Here is a 16566-nt window from a genome sequence, read left to right on the forward strand (position 1 = left end):
TTGAAATTTCAGCAGATAGTAATGAACTGATTTATGCCAACTTTGTTTTGACAGTATCTTCAAACAAAATTTAGGTATTTTTTTTTTTTAGATTTTATTTATTTATTTGAGAGAGCGAGAATGAGAGACAGAGAGCATGAAAGGGAGGAGGGTCAGAGGGAGAAGCAGGCTCCTCGCCGAGCAGGGAGCCTGATGCGGGACTCAATCTCGGGACTCCAGGATCATGACCTGAGCCGAAGGCAGTCGCTCAACCAGCTGAGCCACCCAGGCGCCCCAAAATTTAGGTATTTAAAGCCTTGAAAAGAGAACCCAAAGATTAACTGCTTCTAGAAAAGACAGCTTCAAATTTTACAAATTGCCATTTCTTCTAACTAAACCTAAGACGTACCCTCCAAATAAATAACAAAGGTGATGTTATAGTGGGACGATTTCCACTCACTGCCAAGACATTTCTAACTAACAATGAGGCAGTTGAGACTTTACATTTTTAACCGGAAAGAATAATGCAAATGAGATTTAAAAACCATGTTGGGTAAGACTACATCAAAGAACAATATGCTAAAGAGTTGGAAACCGAAGGAGAAAAAGCAATAAGCCTCAGTGGAGCAAAAGGAAGGATAATTTAGTGATTACTTCATGTAAGGAAGAAAAAATTTTCCTCTACTTTCTCAGAATCAGAACATGGAGCCCTTCAATTTAAACAGATAAAAGGCAGATTAACGGGGGAAAGGCACACAAAGTGTATTGATGTTAATATTAACATCATGCATGGGGACATCACAGAAAAGAAGTGAAAATCGAAAGAAGTGGTTAGACTGCATTTGGGGGGAGGCTTATATATTATTTTAACCAAGAGTGATGAGCTGGGGAGAAATCGCTAGACACAGGACAGGGGGCCAGGGCTCCTAGGAGCAATAAATTGTGGGAAGGGGGCTGTCAGTAAGGTTTGTTAGGCAGACTCATCTTTGTGCTATCTCCGGTCTTCCTGGTACAGGATGTGGGAACACCCTTACAAATGGAAATTTCTGCTCTGCTTTTAGTCAAAAATGGGGAGGACTTTTCCTATGTCTTTCTCAATTGCCTTCTGCTCTAACCCTTATGCCAATGGGACATATCTGGGGGTGGCATATTCTGGACCCCTTCACTAGAAAGCAACTGAGGACTCACGTTGAAGTTTTCCAAAGGCAAGTTGCTCTGAATAACATAAATAGATAAAATTGTTCTACCATGTAGTTGAAGTACCCTAAAAGGAGAAATATTAGAAGTGGACTAGACAGCATATAACAAAAGAAAGCTAAAGATTTCTTATCATGAAGGTAGAAAGAAAGGGAATTGATTTTTTTAAAGATTTATTTATTTATTTTAGAGAGACAGAGAGAGAAAGAGTATGCACACAAGTGGGGGGAAAGGCAGAGGGAGAGAATCTTCAAGCAGGCAGCCTACCATGGGGCCCGATCCCACAACCCATGAGATCACGACCTGAGCTGAAACCAAGAGTCTGATGCTCAAGAGCCACCCAGGAACCTCAGGAATTGATTTTTTAAATGCTAAAACGAGGATGCCTGGGTGGCTCAGTCGTTTAAGCGTCTGCCTTCGGCTCAGGTCATGATCCCAGGGTCCTGGGATCGAGCCCCGCATCAGGCTCCCTACTCTGCGGGAAGCCCGCTTCTCCCTCTGCCTGCAGCTCCCCCTGCTTGTGCTCTCTCTCTCTGACACATGAAGAGTAAAATATTTTTTAAAAATGCTAAAATGAGAAAAGCTGAATGGTTATCAAAGGTTTTTTTTCAGGGCAGTCAAAATTTTGGTATTATTCTTATTAACTTTTACTAGAGCTTTACAATGTTGGGAAAACATTTAATGAAAGTATCACAACAATGATAGATAGATAACATGTAAATCAATTTTACCTTTAGTAAATTCAACATGAGGTAGAACATCTTCTAAATTTAAAGATTCTAGCCCTTAACAAAGAAAGACTGATTCCTACTCTAATGAAGCAATTCTAGATAAAACATAATGAGATAAAGTGTTACTTTTAAGTCCAGACAGGTAGGCCTTTGGCAATCCACTAAACCCTTGTTGATCTCAATCACAGTATGGATACAATAGACTAAAATGGGCCCTGAAGTGGTCTCCCTCATAAAATTCTGTTTCAACATAAGTGGATATGACTCTCTTGTTAAGATGTGACTCTTCCTTTTCCTTCAGTCAATTTAAAATTGAATACATTCCTCATAAAAATAGTTGCATTATACATGACACAATAAAAAACACACTTTCTTCTGAGTTCCTTTTATGAACAGGATTACAAGTATTTTTAGGTTCCCCAAATCTTATAAAACCAAAATCTGGAACATTTTAAAATATCCTGCTATCTCAAGAAGTTGTAAAATTTTTTTAATTTTGTTTTTTAATTTAAATTCAATTAATTAACATATAATACATTATTTGTTTCAGGGATACAGGTCTGTGATTCATCAGTCTTTTATAATACCCAGTGCTCATTACATCACATACCCTTCCCAATGTCCATCACCCAGTTACCCCATCCCTCATCCCCCCTCCCAAGAAGCTGTAAAATTTTTAATTAAGTTTTAATAAGTAAGCCTGGTTTGTCATGAACTGTTCATACCGTTATTAAAATGTCACTTTGAAAAATTACAGAACACTTTTCAAATTTCATGAGCAGCTGAGTATTAGACCTCTAGATATTTGCATGGATCACATATTTAAGTTTGAGGGACCAATGTCTCTCCTACAGAAACTTACACAGCAAGAAGCAACAGTGTGGGGTCAATCATAATGAAGCATGCTGTTATTGACCACATTGATCTAAAATGATCCCTTAACCTTTTCACTTGTTCTTTTCCTTTATCTTTTTGCAAAACTTCAAAAACCTATATTTTTTATACTGTCTTAGGGTAAAAGGTTTTGAAATTATGCTCATGTATTAAAGTTATAATCCTACACATGTAAAAGGTCTGGTTCCCAAAGCACATTTTCTCGTCCCTTAAGAGCTGGAAACCGAGCACCAGCAGTATGGGGAATGTTGCCCGTGATCACCTTTCCCTTTTAAGAATGCTTTTTCCAGTTCAATTTAGTGACCCTTTCTTTTCTTTCTAGTTACTGGGAGCCTTTTCTAAGTACTACCAAATAGGAAATTACCACAAAGACAAGTGGAAGGAAAAAAACATTTTTAAAATAACTTCACACACCACCTGCAATTCTGGTAAATGCCTTGCTCTCAGAGTGTGCGGGCATTTTTGAGATTTCTGTCAAATCAGTCGCACTGCCCCCCCACGGGGATCCGTGTTCCCTTTTCAGCTCAGTAATCAAATAGCTCTGACTGGTCCATGTCTGCTTTTGTCCATTTCTGACCTACATGTTCCTGTGAGGGACATCTTTGTCTCACTTTTCTTTGGTCACTGAGTTCATGTACCTCAATAGGCTAAGTCTGGCAGTCCATTAACGAGAATTCTCAGCTCAGCCCCAGGCCACCCAGAAACCCCGGTTGCATGTTCTCGCTGAATGGCTTCACTGGTGGCCCATTCAAATGTGCTAATGTCAGAAAAAAGGGCTGAATGGGGCGCCAATGTACACCATTGCCGAGGCAAAGTGACTGGGCTTCCAATAAAGCCTCCCCCGGGGTGATGTTAAGCAGAGTTAGCAATGGTGCGGAGGCTGAGCCAGGGCTAACGCTCCGGGCATGCCAGCACCAGGTGGCACAGAGGCAGCCGCTGCAATATGAAATCGCAGTGCAGAGCTCGCCTCCACTTCAATCCCCTCCCCGGCTTCCAGCCTGCAGCTAAATGTGCAGCTACACCTCCTTCTCCCTCTGGTTCTGGGGCAGGCTCACGGAAGACATTTTGGGTGGGAAAGGATATGGGCATTGTTTCCAATTGTTCTGAGGTTTACTTCTCCTGTTGAAAAGCTTTCTTAGAAGCCCTTTTATTTTCCCATAGACCGTACAGAAGCACAGAAAGCACTGTCTCGAGGGTCACCCCCAAAGCATTAAAAAGGCATTTTCGCTCAGCAAAAGAATATTTTGATTATGCAGAACAGATGTCACATTACAGCCCCGTGCTGCTAATTCTCACAAGAGAACATCTTGAACTGCAAAGAAATTATGAAGGTCTGATGACTAAACCAATCCTGCAGCCCCTCCTCTAATCGGGGCAAATAAAAGGGAAAAGAAAAGGAGGGCACAGTTCCCATTTTTCCTTCTAAATGTGTGTGAGAAGAAACATAAAAGCAACCAGCAAGTCAGGATTTTCATAATTATTTTTCAATTCACTTGAAGACCCCTGGATTTCTGAATTATTCACAAATATACAGTATGCCCACACATCAACCTGGAAGAATAGCCTAAAATTATAGTCCCACTGTCACCCAAACTTGCCACCAACATGAACCAGTACCACTGCCTCCCAGATTCCTAACCCTTAAATCCTGGTGACAGTCTGCAGAGCCAGGCCACAGTCATAACAACCTCAGCTTTCCAGGACACTCAACAGTTTGCTTGGCCACTCACTACCAGTCAACATGTACAAAAACAATTTTCATTTCTTCAGCTCCCTCAAAACCATTTTTCCACTCCTGAATCAAAAATACCAACACGCCGGGGCGCCTGGGTGGCTCAGATGGTTAAGCGTCTGCCTTCGGCTCAGGCCATGATTCCAGGGTCCTGGGATCGAGCCCCACATCGGGCTCCTGGCTCAATGGGGAGCCTGCTTCTCCCTCTCCCTCTGCCTCCCCCCCTGCTCATGCTCTCTCTCTCTCTGTATCTCTGTGCCTCAAATGAATAAATAAAATCTTAAAAAAAAAAACATGCCAAACAGTATAGGATATCTCCCCATCTCAGCTAACTTTGGAAAACTGTCATTTTGTTGGGGGATAAAGTCCAAAGCACACGATGCACACACATACCCAAAATGGAATTCAACCCACATGGAAATGATTCTTAACTATTCTAGAGTGCTAACCTTGGGGATCTCCCAACTGCAGAGTAAGCCCTGAGAACTCATTTTGATCCAGGTTAAAGAGGGATGGTTTTTGTGGAGGGAACTCTCCGGGGCCCACGTTGTCTATCTGGTCCCTGAACAGAAGTCTTCCCCAGGGCTTTATATCTGGTTGCCAAGCCAGCAGCTGGTGCTGAACAGCTGTCCCTGGAGGAGACTTCTTTAGAACGGCAGCCCCACACAGTCCTGTTGCTCACATATACTAAGGGGTTTATGGTGAATAAGATTCAAGGACAGTGGTTCGTGGGCACTAGAAAGAAGGTAAGGGGTCCCACAGAGCCTCTAGCCTAAAAATCTTTTTTCTTTTTCCTTTGCAGCCATATAAAAGGTTTCTCCCTCATTGTCCCTCATCTTCTAATGTTAGTAAGCAATTAAAGAAGGTTTTGCAAAGTATTATAATTTTTATGTAATGTGGAATTCATTTCTTTTCCCTAATTTTTTATAATGGACATGGATTGTTTTTATACTCAGAAAAAGAGTTATATTTTTTAAAATAGTAAAGTTAATTGATCCTCAATCTTTTATCCCTTGGAAGTGGAATTTTGCCCTCAATGCCCTAAGATAAACTAAATATCTGCGTGACATGCTACTAAGAGAAACTACTGGCTAATTTTTGAAAAATGAAATTCAAATTACTCAATCAAGAAAAAAATTTCCTGTCTTCTCTCTCCATAATTTCCCTCCTTCTTAATCATACTTCACCCAACGCTATTTAAGGTGTAAACTTAAATTTAAAAAAAAAAAATCTATGGCTTCTTGTTGGGACTGATATCTGTAAAGCTCACACTCCTCTAACTAGGGTAGCATTTGAGGGTATTTAGATCTTGCTCCAGGGAACTACACCCATGAGATGTCAGAACTTACCCATTTTGGTTCCTCTGGTATATTTCCAAACAGAGAATGCAAGGGTCGCTTCAAAACTATTATAAACTTACATGAAAACTGGAGTAGGTTCATACCCAGCCACCTGGCTTGCATTATTTCTCTCATCTTTATTCCTTAAGTAGATCAGCTTAAGAAGTCAGAAACTTAGGGGCGCCTGGGTGGCTCAGTCATGATCTCCGGATCGTGAGCTCAAGCCCCGAGTCAGGTCTCTGCTCTCAGTGGGGAGTCTGCTTGGGATTCTCTCTCTCCCTCTCCCTCTGTCCCTCCCCACCCCCACCCCCATTTCTCTCAAATAAATATGTAAATCTTAAAAAAAAAAGTCGTCACAAATTTAAGCAGCAGTTTTTAAAAGATGTCTCTAGATTTTACATTCTTCACTGCCTCTAAAGAGGCTCCACAGAATGCCCAGAAAGAATGGGCCAATCCCCAGCTGTCCCTTTGTTTACAATTCCTTCCCTCCTCCCTGTTGGGCCCTGCCCTGCTCCCCTCCCCCAGCCACCCAAACTTTGCTTTTGAAGGCATCCTTGACTTCAGAGAAGTTAGACCATGTCACGGATGTCCCTTCTTTCTCTAAGGCAGGCTAATAGAGATAATGGGCCCTGTGGGAGAGAGGAAGCCAAAAGAAAGAGAGGGATTCCTTTGGATACTTAAGGGAATTACTGAGGAGCCTCAGCAGACTCTGGCTAACAAATAAAAAAAAAAAAAAAAGGAAAGCAGCTGATGTTGTTTTACTCTAGATCCTTTATGCACTCAAGGAAAGGCCACTGTGGTGGAAGTGGAGATGGTGGTGGTTTATTGTTTGGGGGAGGGGAGTAATTTTTTAAATTATCCTTAGGCAACTTACTGAAGACTCTGAATAAATGTTTCAGATAATTGAGACTATTAATTAAGACTACACCCAGGAAAAGTCATTAGCATTTTGCTCACTAGACAGAAATGGAACAATGAAATTGTTTAAATTCTAGTTAAACAAGAAAAAGTCAATAGCAATCATTTCATAAGTTAGAAAACCAAGTATTTAAGTGCTGCTGTGGGATAAATCAAAAAGAATTTAGAAGAAATCCTTTCTTTTCTCCAGCTTACATTTTTCACTGGAAACTGACAAAGGACAAAGTTACACTCCTAATCTCCCTAATTTCAGCAAAGAACTCTTCACAGGATTCTTTTGATGTTGACTTCAGGCCCTTAAAGCCTGGCCTTCTCTGTACATGTACTGGGTATCATATGCAGGAACTTTAGGATAGGAATATATCTACCAACCCTGCCCTCAGAGCAAAATCTGTCTCAGCTAACCTTTAGGCTAGAACTCAGTGATGTGTGTTCTTATTGGATCCTAACTCCAAGAATTCACTCAAACCTACCACCTCCTTTCCAAAGAATGACTGAATTAGAGACTCAACACAGAAATACTTCAGATAGGAATTAGCCATTGGCTAATTGGCTCTAATCTTCCTGTATGGATACAATGTAGCAATGATACCGGTGAAGCCCACATTAACATCTTCCACATAAACAGCCCAATTCAGAAAGAAGAATGATTAGACAGACATCCCAGAGTACAAAAACAGGATAGATCACGTGTGAGGCATTAATACAGACATACATAATGAACATTCTCCTATGTATTTTGTCACTGTTGTTACAAACAAGTGTTCCTTATATGGAAAAAAACTGCATTATATTTTCTTACCTTTTTCCCTGTGACCCAAGAGTAGAATCAGCTTGGCATTGAATTGACTCTATTCCAAAGAGACAAATCCCTTCACTGAAGGAGAATCTTGCTCCAAGAATCCCACGCTCAGCTGCCAGATTAAGAGAATTAACATAGAAAGATGCAAAAAAAGGCATTTTAGTACAATACAGCAAATTCTGTATATGCAAGTGGGTGGACCCATATCACAGAGCAGCAACATTGCATAGAAGACCTACGCCTTTATGGAATAACTTCTCCCCCCTGCCCAACTAAGCTTCCAAACAAGCATCCAGCTTTGTTTTCTACTCCTACAAATGTCTCTGATGTTGTAGAATCACTTTTTTGCAAGATATATGTGAGTGTGATTCTTAAAAGCAAGTGTCAGCTGAAGCTATTTATTGCATGCAGATTCTAATTATCTTTTCTTAAAAGAAGAGTCTGTTATGCCAAGATCCGAGGCAAACGTACCACCTAGTGACATGCCATGTATTTGTCTACACCTTCAGAGGTTGCCATCTGAAGATGGCTACAGATGCCATCTTCCTGGACTGCCTTTGAATTCTCGTATTTCAGCACTTCAAAAAGGTACCAAAACAATAGAGATGAAGGGAGTGGGTCCTCTTCCCCAATTCAAAAAATGTCAGACATATTTTATGAGCCTAAATGCCTTTGTGTCTCATTGTCAAAATCTTTCTTCACCAAAAGATTAAAACTAGCTAGAACACAGTAGATTGTATTAATTATATAGTCTATTAATTAAAGACTTTGTACATAAAATAATTAGCAATGATCTATGTCAACTGATTAATGTAGACTTTTATTATTGATGTGGCAAAAATAAATAGCAGGATCTTTAAAAAAATTATTTCAAAGCTACTATTAAGCTCCCTTTTTTGTAGCGTTCTTAAACGACTCTTAACTATCATCAAATGGCCCTGCTGTTCTCTCGAATTCCACTGGCAAGAGTTGCAAGCTTCTGGGTTAATTCTATGTAATAAATCAACATTTCTAAATAAGATTCATATATTTAAAAAATGAGTTGCTGTGACTTCATGGCTTGATACAATTTTCTATACGAAAGGGCCTGATAAAGTTTTCGTTCTTTTAACAGTTTAAAAAATAAGCAGTGACTGGCACCCAAACCTAAAAAAAAGCCAGCAACAGGTCTAATGAAAATCGTGCAGAGAGCCCATCAGACATTAAGTAAATACTTTGCTTGTGTTTTCTAGTCCCTTTTTGTTTGGTTACCATGGCAACCTGTTTTTGTGGGGGTCACTTGGAATGTATAAGAATTTGCTGCAATTAGATGCTTGCATCCCATTGGCCAGTATAATAGAGAGTAGTAAAACTAAAAAGAAATAAAAGAGAAGGAAAGGCACGGGTGAATGTGGACAAAGCCAACATGCACTTCGGGAACCAAAGAAAAAATTTTGTAAGCCTAATTATCTTTCAGAGCTATTTTCAAAGTTGCTCTTAATAAAAATTGCCGTATCCTTTAGCCTGTGATTTCTCACCTTGTTGACCTTCCAAACTCCTCCTCAGCTCTAATGCACTTACTGCACTTGATTTTACTTCTGTTGTTCTCTAATTGTTTTATGGATATGTCTTATCCCTTCATGAGATTGCAAAAGTTCTTCAGGGTCAGGACCACATGGAGGCAGTGTGATGAAACTTTGGAGGCAGTGTGATGAAACGGAGAAACCCATCGAAGGGGAATTAGATGTGATGGATTGCAGCCTAGGTTCAGAAACCAGTTAGTTGTACGCCACTAAGCCAAGTGCCTTTCGCCTCACTGAACCTCAGTTTCCATATTATAAGACTCATGCCTTTTAAAGGTGTTAAAATTAGATTATGGTATACTATCAACAGTGTTATTTAAACCTGCGATATATGCTTATTATGTATGTCCTGAATTAAATTTGATTCAATATGTTATTTTAGAATTCTGTTTCAGGCAGCCCTGAATGTCTAGATTAAGGTACCTGCTACTTCTCCAATACTCTAGAGCACTATCACTTTGTTATGGACTCTCAGACTATAAATTTTAAATCCATGGTCAGGCAGAGTGAAAGTATCCTACCTCTCAGAAGAAAAGAGGAAGCAAGTTAAATGTCTGTGAGTATATTCACAAAGAAAAATAACAGCATTAGCACATGCTCAAAGATTTGCTTAGCCTGGTTCATAAGAAGGCAAAGCAGCATTATGGTGGTATCTCACCCAGATCCAGACACTCTGAATTACAGAGGAATTGTTTACTTAAAATAGCATCACTGCTTTGGTTTTGGTTTTTTTTTTCTTTTTTTTTTTTTTGGAAACAGTATCTATTAAAGTTTAGACCTATCACTCAACATATCAAATGATTTCAAATCACAACTTGATTGTTTACAATCGAAAGATTAGCTAAATTCTCCTCCATTTACCATGATCACTCCAGATGCTTTACGTGCTTGTTCAGTCTGCTCAAGAAGGTTATCCATCCAGGCTTTATTTCAACATCTCCACTGGCAAAACAACAAAACAAAAAAACCCCAAAAAACCCCTCACCATACCCCAAAGCCATTCATCCTATGTTCAAGCAGCTCTAGTTGTTAGATAATTCTTCCTTATATTAAAACCAAATCCTTCTTCCCTATTACTCTATACATTGGTCCCAGGCTACAGTTGCTCTCATAATATTGTTTGGAATTCTTTTCCTCTGACTACACATTAGGTCTCCAAGTACTTCTTCAAGAGGCATCGTGACCTAAACACAATCCTCTGAGCTGGCTGACCAAGACAGTGTACAATAGGACTATGACCCCATAGTTAATTCAATAAGCATGGTTGTGTGCCTATTTGAAGCTATATGCTGAAGATACAAAGATAAACAACATCTTTGATTTCAGGGAGATGATAATCTACAGGAGGAGCCAAGAATGTTAGCAAAGAGGTTCAACAAAAGCTAAGGTTGACAATACAGTAATGTTCCAAAAAGAGTATGTTTTCAGTGCTCCCTGGGGAGTGGGAAAAGGCCAGAAAAAGTTTCAGAGAAGAGGTTTTCCCAGGTAGTCCACAGAGAAAGAGCATTCTGGGAAGAAGCAATAGCATAAACAAAAGTTCTGACGTTATGATTCAACATGATAAATTGAGGGAACTCCAAAAAGTTCATTATAACTGAAATGCAGGGTATAAGGCAAGACAAAGCAAGACCTTAGGTTAGAGAGGTAGGCAAGGGCCAAATGGTGGAGGACTGTGTGCGCCAAGCTAAGGCATCTGAACTTTGTCCTGTAGTCTAGTGGTCTCCAAACTGGGGTGTACATACCACAGGGAATGCAGGAAATGATCCACCAGGGCAAAATACGAGAACTTCTATTTTGTTTGATTTTTACCCCAAGAATTAGGAAAATGTTAAGCTTTACTAATATTTCATTGGAATTGACACTGGCAACCTCAATAGGTTTGAACATCAGACTGTCACATATCATATACAGTAAGCAAAGCATCTTGAAGGAAAAATGGAAATTCCACAACATGGAGGGCTAAACAGTTGGCCATCACCCTGTTATTCATTTTACTTTGATCAAAAATGTTGCATTTTATGGTGCCAAGTAGATGTATGGATTATATTATCTACTTTTAATGAAATAACCTTCATAAAATAGACAAGTGACTTAAGAAAGATCTCTTCAAAGAAACCCCAAACTGAAGATAACACTAACAGGGTAAGCAAAATAAGACCCAAGAAAAGGGCAGAGCTGATCCTTCTACTCCTTGTATAAATTCTTTGTCAGGTAAAAATACTAATGATACATTCAGATCTGTTAAATCATTGACATATATATGCATATACGTGTGTGTATATATATATGTATATATATAAAGAAGACTATTTAAGGTATGGATTTACATCTAGAATATGAAGACCTTACAAATTTTTTCTAAATTTGATAAAGATTAATAGCTTCTTTTGCAGGATTAAAAAAAATTATTGATTTGAGAGAGAGAGCACATAAGCAGGATGAGAAGCAGATGGAAAGGGAGAAGCAAACTCCCTGCCAAGCAGGGAGCCTGAAGCGGGACTGGATCCCAAGACCCTGAGATCATGATCTGAGCCAAAGACAGACCGCTTAACCGACTGAGCCACCCAGGCGCCCCTCTTTTGCAGGAACAGTAATAACTTTGGTTAAAAATACTTGTTCTTTCTTCCTTAGAAACATGGTCCAAAGCATTCTGAAGCCCTCTGTTGACCTTAGCAGACAATGCAGTGACCCTGCTCACATACCTTCTTCATAACCTTGTCCCTGAGCCTTGGAGACTACATCTTAATACACGGTAGCCCTCCATCTGAGGGCTCTCTAGATCCGCAAATAGGTAGGCCAGAATGCTTAGTAACTCGCATCTGCTGATGACAGATAAGAGTTGGAGAATATTTACTGTGTCTCACGTGGAACAATGCAGAAAAATTCTATGCTAGCTCCTGAGCTCTCCAGCTGGAGTGAGCCCCATTTGCTCATAGCAGGAACCTGCTTGGTGACATCTCCTTTACTGGATCATTCTCTTCCTTTTCTCACTTCTGCCATCCCTTATCCGTGCTTTCCGGGATCTCCTTCTCCCAAATAAACTTCTTACACTCAAATCCTTCTTTCAAGATCTGCTTCTTTGGGAACCCAACCTAAGACAGTGACTGATTAAAATGCATCAGATAAGGAGCGCCTGGGTGGCTGGATTGGTTGAGTGTCTGCCTTCGGCTCAGGTCATGATCGCAGAGTCCTGGGATATAGCCCTGCATCGGGCTCCCTGCTCAGTGAGGAATCTGCTTCTCCCTCTCCCTCTGCTCCTCCCCCCCCCCCCGGCTCATGCTCTCTTGCTCTCTCACTCTCTCTCAAATAAATAAATAAAATCTTTTAAAAAAAATGCATCAGATAAATAAATGGAAAACAAAGCTAAATATTTGAATAAATGAGTATTAGACACTTGCTAAACACTTGAGAATAAAACTATGGATGTTTCTAACATGTTTCTTCTTGATATTTGTTACTCTCTCAATAATGAAATACATGAACAACTTTGGTGAGCCAGTAAAGTGAAATGTAGTGAAGAATATATATATTCTCATTAGTATTGATATCTTTTGAAAACACTATGTCAGGGGAAGAGTGGGTATAAATAGAAAGTTGACTAAAAAGAAAGAGAAAAAAGCCCTAGGGTAAAGTGACAAAGTTAGCACCGTAGCAAAATTCATTAACTATGTTATTATAAGCAAATTTAGGTGCAAAAATGGTAAAGCAGATGAACATTTTATTTTGTTGATGGCATTACTTTTATAAAAACAAAGCCTTTAACATGTCCATGTCTTTATAATATTTCAATATCACCTTTTAATGAGGTAAAAAATTATCATGAAAATCTGAGGTATTACACAGAGATTTTTATCTCACAGCAAAGAACTTTCATATATAAAGGTGAGTTGCACATTTTCCTTTTACAAGCAGTCAAAATTTGCTTACCTTTCCTATGGTCAGAATAATTTGCCATTCATACTACCTTGCTTGCAGATGGGGTTTTTTAAATAAATAAACATCAATCAAAGTGTTAACAAGTTATTTCACGAGTATCAACAAACTGATTCTAAGGTATTTTGGAGATGGAAAAGACCCAAAATAGCCAACACAGTATTGAAGGAGGAGAACAAAGATTTACAAGTAAGCTACAGTAATAAAGGCAATTGGTTTTGGTAAAAGAATAAACAAATAGATCAGTGGACAGGATAGAGAGCCCAGAAACAGACCCCCATAAATACAGTCACTGCTCTGACTTTGAAAGGAGCAACAGTGCTGGAACAACTAGACATCTACGTGCAAAAGAAATCATCTAGACACAGACCTTACATCTTTCACAAAAATCAACTCAAAATGATCATAAATTTAAATGTAAAATGCAAAACTATAAAACTCTAGAAGATGACATAAGAGAAAACCTAGATGACCTTGGGTATGGTGATGCCTTTTTAGATACCACACCAAAGACATGACCCATGAAAGAAATAATTGATAAGCTGGACATCATTAAAATTTAAAACCTCTGTTCCGCAAAAGAGAGTATCAAGAGAAATAGAAGACAAACCACAGACTCGGAGAACATGTTTGCAAAAGACATCATCTGATGAAGTACCGTTATGCAAAATATACAAAGAACTCTTAAAACTCAACAAGGAAACAGATAACTCAATTGAAAAATGGACAAAAGTCTGAAACGCACCTCACCGTAGATAGAATATAAGCATATGAAGAGATTCTCCCCATCATATTTCATCAGAGTAATATAAATTAGAACAATGAGATATCACTATACCCCGATTTGAATGGCCCAAATCTGGAACACTGACGACACCAAATGTGGAGAGAATGTGGAGTAACAAGGCGAGAATGTGGAGTAACAAGGATTCTTGTTGATTGCTGGTGAGAAATGCAAAATGATACAGCCACTTTGGAAAACAGTTTGGTAGTTTCTTATAAAATTAAACAAAACGAACTCTCACCATATGATCCAGTAATCACCCTCCTTGGTATGTAACCCAAAGGAGTTGAAAACTTATGTCCACACAAAAATCTCCCCAGGGACATTTATATCAGCTTTGTTCACAATTGCCAAAACTTGGAAGCAGCCAAGAGGTCCCTCAGTAGGTGAATGGACAGATGAACTGTGGTACATCCAGACCATAAAATATTATTCAGCACTAAAAAGAAATGAGCCAGCAGGTCATGAAAAGACACGGAGGAAACTTAAACGCACATGAGTAAGTTGAAAGCCTATCTGAAAAGGGTACATACTGTATGACTCCAACTATATGACATTCTGGAAAATGCAAAAAAACTATGGAAACAATAAAAAGATCAGCTGTTCTCAGGGGTGGGGGATGGGGGAAATGAATAGGCAGAGCACAGATTTCTAGGGCAGTTGAAAAGACTCTGCATTATACAGAGGTATTTGATGGTATAATGATGGATGTATGTTAATATGTATTTGTCCAAACCCATAGATTATACAACATCAAGAGTGAGCTTTAAGGTAACTATGGACTTTGGGCGATTATAATTTGTCAGTGCAGATTCATCTTTGATTAATATCATTTTTTATATCATTTTGTTATTTTGATATCATTCTGGTGAGTGATATTGCTAGTGGAGGAAATGTGTGGGAGCAGTAGGTATATGGGAAATCTCTGTACCTTCCTCTCAATTTTGCTGTAAACCTAAACTGCTCTAAAAAATTAAGTCTTTAATAAATACACAATCTGTCTTTTCAGAATAAAGGTGAGAGTTTAGCAATGAGTGAAAAAGCAACTGTTTTTCAAAAGAAACATGTATGGATGACAGAGTATACTCGAAATGGCAATATTTCCATTATTGTGTGATTTCATTACCAAAAGCAATGCAAAAGCATTGTTCTCATGTCTGCACATTTAAAAGCATGAAAATTAAATTTTCTAACTTCTTCTAAAATTTTGTAAATAAAAGGTTTCAGTGGGGCTTTTTTGTTAAAAAATACGAAATATAACACCTTTAGTTCGCTCACAAGAACTGACTGAAATTATGGAAGATAAAAATGTATTACCCAAATTTCAGAAAAAAAGATGTGAACTGATGGATGGGACTGAAAAATAAATATTGTACTATAGTTATAGCCAATGATGCACTTCTATTTGTTTTTGAAGTATCCTATGTTTAATCACTGCAGCAATCAAAAGCAAATCTCAAAATAAACTGAGCTCTGAATCACTATATCAAAAAAATGTTAAGCCAAGTTTTTAAAAAATGAAACACATTTAAAAAAATAATGAAACACATTTAAGCACACTGCAAAAATAGGTTATTTTTATTTGTTCTATTAATAAATGATATTTTGAATGATTTAAATCCCTATTGTATCACATTCTTTTTAAATTTGTTTTGTATGTTTTATGATGTGTGAAATATTATATACTTTTTACATATTTATGTTGAATATACATCCTCCAAACATTCTTTTTTTATAAAGAGTCTATTTATTTATTTATTTTATTTATTTAAGCAAGATAGAGGAGGAACAGAAGGAGAAGGACAAGCAGACTCTGCTGAGCACAGAGGCAATGCAGGACTCCATATCACAACCTTGAGATCATGACCTGAGCCGAAATCGAGAGTCGGACACTCAACTGACTGAGCCACCCGGGTGCCCTTCCAAACATTCTTATAGATATGGCACATAGACAATGGGAAGACTGGATGAAAGTCTACTGAAGTGGTTTAGAGTTGGGAAATAACATGATCACATTTGTGTTTTGAATGCATACACTAGAAATGGTGTAGATAGCCTTGCAAATTTGGAGACAAATGAATTAGGAAACTATCTGACAATCAAGTAGAGATAATTAGTCCTAAATTAAAATAGTAGCAACTGAGAGAGATGAACAGTGGCTGAAGTGACTAGAACTTGGAAAACCAACTGCAGGTGAGGGTCAGAGAAAGACCTAAATAAGGACGAGTTGACTCCCTAGTTTGGGGCATAAGTGACTTCATTGGTAGTAGTGTTCTCACCAAGACAGGCCCTCCCAGACAAAAATTACCAAGAGAACATCAGGGTTAGGAGAAAAAGCTAATATACCTGCTAAATCTAAGAAGCTGTAGGAGATCAATACTGATGGCAGAAGGCTGGGCTTACAGAGTTGAAAGTTGTCAGCTTCAGTGATTACACTTTGTTACTTTATTAATGAAGCTTAAAAATAGATCGTTTTTCTTTATTTTGAGGGGAGGAAAAGTCAGTTATATCATCCTGCTAATTCATACTGAGTTTAAAATTAACTTTTACATCTTTTTCACATGTGATACTGTTAAGGCACTTCTCATTATGCTGTGTATTTGCCATTAAGTATATGGCCCTAAGAACAGGACTTTCCCCTTGTGCTTACCTCATTTTGCCTTGCTCAAGTCAACACATCAAAAGGTTTATGGA

The 16566-nt window shown here is 38.6% G+C and overlaps 1 long non-coding RNA gene across 2 annotated transcripts in view; it reads right to left on the bottom strand.

Annotated features, from left to right (window-relative positions):
* LOC118002875 overlaps nucleotides 1–10982 on the bottom strand; it is a 48768-nt gene extending 37786 nt beyond the window's left edge. The window contains exons 1-2 of one of the 2 annotated variants that reach the window (XR_004677197.1): nucleotides 10017–10982; nucleotides 7594–7705 (exon numbers count right to left, since the gene is read on the bottom strand). This is a non-coding gene — a long non-coding RNA (uncharacterized LOC118002875). Of the gene's footprint in view, nucleotides 1–7593; nucleotides 7796–10016 lie in introns of those variants that run through there. The other variant, XR_004677196.1, reaches the window with a different exon arrangement.
* Nucleotides 10983–16566: the final 5584 nt, after the last annotated feature.

The sequence above is a fragment of the Mirounga leonina genome, unplaced genomic scaffold, assembly GCF_011800145.1.
Source record: "Mirounga leonina isolate KUSES-001 unplaced genomic scaffold, KU_Mleo_1.0 Mir_84, whole genome shotgun sequence".
NCBI classification, from domain to species: Eukaryota; Metazoa; Chordata; class Mammalia; order Carnivora; family Phocidae; genus Mirounga; species Mirounga leonina.